Source organism: Pyxicephalus adspersus, chromosome 4 (assembly GCF_032062135.1).
Source record: "Pyxicephalus adspersus chromosome 4, UCB_Pads_2.0, whole genome shotgun sequence".
Taxonomy (NCBI): domain Eukaryota; kingdom Metazoa; phylum Chordata; class Amphibia; order Anura; family Pyxicephalidae; genus Pyxicephalus; species Pyxicephalus adspersus.
The window spans coordinates 38,732,969-38,736,075 of record NC_092861.1 but is presented as its reverse complement, the minus strand read 5'-3'; positions in this window follow the sequence as shown (position 1 = coordinate 38,736,075).

The following is a 3,107-nucleotide window of genomic DNA, read 5'->3' as shown; positions in this document are numbered from 1 at the left end:
GTATACAAAATATAAACTTGCATATATACGTTATACAATTTTAGTAAACAGGAGATTTACATAAACAGTTGCATGTTGGTACATTAAATGTAAGACACTTTGATATTTGTTACGTGTTACTAGGCACTTACAACATTAGCTGTAGGATGATTTACAAAAGACTGAATCGTCACAGCACACATTTTTCCCCAAAATGTGGCAGGGGTTCCCATTTCCAGACCTTAAGTTTGGGCAAATTACACTTTTTCACAGAAGGCATTTGGAATAATTAAAGTTGCTCCCCATCATGGGAATTCCCATTATTGCAGTGGTATGCCGCTCATTACTACATGCTGCATTAAACGCAGCCCATTTATTTAAAAGGGTTGCCTTATGCACAAAAATAATTGTAGCATTTTTGGCAGCACACTGCAAGACCACTACCTTTGAGGTGCATTGAGGCGTGATGCAAATATTTTTCACTGCATCACAACAACCTGCTTTACTGAAGTACATTGTGTGAATATGCCCAATGACCTTAACACTGAAGGCACTTTATTTTTTATTTCTTTTTCTTCAATTCAAATTCTAAAAAGCATAAAAAAAAAAAAAAAATTCTTTTATGGACACTCACAGCCCTGTCCCAATTGACATTTGTCATCTGCTGACATACATTTACCTCTATGGAGTTGAAAGTATAAAATGCAAGAGTTTACAAATTGGCCAAATAAAATAGTTTAGTGCCTGTGAATATGCAGAATTCATCCAATATCAGACCTGTCTTGCTTTCACCATGGAGATAAATGTACTAGCTGCAGCAAGGGCTGATCACATCAGCACTGCATTTGAGGTGTGGAAATTTAAAGTCATTCCACCAGTGTCAAAGGCTCCACATTTTACAGGTTTTCTAGAAGAGACGCATACAGATAATAAAAAACCAACAACTGTATACAGATAAGAGTACATCCATGAAAAAACAAAATGTAAATCTAGAGACTGAAAAGTGCAAAATATGAGCCACGTTTCACATGTCAAGTACTTTCAATTCAGTTTTTAACTAGAGGACAGCTCTTTTTTTGCATCATTGTCACAGCTTTAAAACATGAGGTCTTTGGACTGTTAAATAGGTGTTTTAGCGTTGCTTAGGTATGTAGCATTTAGGAGTTTGAAACATACTTCTTTTAAAGACTATGTACAGAATAATGGCATAAGGCAAACTTCTATGACATTCAGATATAAGGAACATTTAAAACCCCGTTTCAATAAGATAGATCTACCTAAACTTTAAGAATCAGCATTCAGACTGTAAATGTACTTTAACATGGTAAGAAGGCAATATTAGTTTGCTAGTAAAACACACAGTTAGTTCTCCTACATACCACACAAATATATACTTCTAGTATTTATAGTAAACTGTTATGTACATTTCTTGCTGCTCCAACAAAGGAGAATGGAATTATCTAATTTCTCTGCATCCATATACACAGCACCCAATAGGGCTTGAGGCAAAAAGATTCAGATAATGCTTCTGACACAATACCGGCCTAACTTCGGCACAATCCTAACACCAATTACAATACCCGGGTATAGTTTCAGAAACATGAAAATTCAAGCTGCATTAGTTTTCCATTTGGGTTTACATTCTGCCTCAACACTTAAAAAAAAAAAAAAAAAAAAAAAAATAGCAAGATAAAAATCTAACAATAAAAAGCTGATCATTCATAAGATACAGATAATCAGCCATGTACAGAAGGAACAAGGAAAATGAACTGGTGGTCCATCTAGTACAAAGATATAAAAAGCTGTAGATGTGTTCATTACTGGTAGTCATGCCAAACCTTCCATTTGCTCTTTATTACCTGAACTACTAGAATTATATTTAAAACTAAAGCGTGTTTATAACTCCACTACTAGGACATGAGGTAAATGTATTTTGGCACAACATTCCAAAACAACGGAACGTACAGAGTTCATTAATGCCCTGTAACAAAACACTAACAGTCAGTTCTACAGATGGTTTCTTAGTATAGGTCAGAAATGAGGGGGGTAAGAATAACTGGCAGGTTATAAATATATCTACAGCAAATTTAGCAATTAGAAATGCATGCTAAACATTTACACTCATCATGTGGTGAGAGGGACATCAGCAAAAACATTGAAACCACTAGCAGGAGTAAACTGGTTATCCCATTACAATGGCACTGGGAAATGAGAATAACTGGGCAGCAAGTGAACTATCGGTTGTGGTCATGATGTACCAAAGGCTCCATGGAGGGCTAGCTCATCAGGCTTAGGTAGAGCTACTTACCACAAAATGCTGAGAAACTAATGCTAGTAAAAGGAAAACATGCATTGTAACTTGCTGTATAGCTGCAGGCCACAGAAAGTACTTAAGCATCAGGCTATGTAGCAAGGCAAGAAGATGATCTGATCAATTATTTTTGCTTATAAATTGTGTGTATAGCAAAGTATGTGTGTGCACCCATCATGAATTGAGAGATAGGAGCAGGATGCACTATGGAAAGAAGGCAGGATGGTGGAGGCAGCATGACTTAAGGATAGCCTATCAGCATCTTGGTGCCACATACCACAGGACATTTTCAAGAGGTTTTGAAAATCCATGCCTCAATGGGTCCAAGCTTTTTTGGTAGTACAGAATATCTATTTTCTGGCGTACAAATCTAAAGAATCACATGAAAAAAAAAAAAAAAAAAAAAAAAAAAAAAAAAAAAAAAAAAACACCCCATAAAACTTTACAAAAGTAGTTAAGAAAAACTCATTATGATACATATGTGAACAGGCCTTAAACAGTCAGCACATCTGCAGTAAGATATTGCATGTTACCACACTTCATATCTCATGCGCTGGTGCCATTAAAATTAGGAAAACATCCCTGGTGAGACCAGTGCTGGTCAAATTCTGTGTCTGCTGTGGTGCAAATATTGGCTACAGAACACAGTAAAAAAAATAAAACATGATTTTTTACATATATGCTGCATATGAACCATAAAAATGTGGATTTTGTAATCATTACAAAAAGTTAAAAGACAGATTGTTAGTCCTGGAGGTACAAGTTGAATTTTGAAATATGTTGGTGCTCTTGAAGTTCCATTGCCCAACGTCTATTT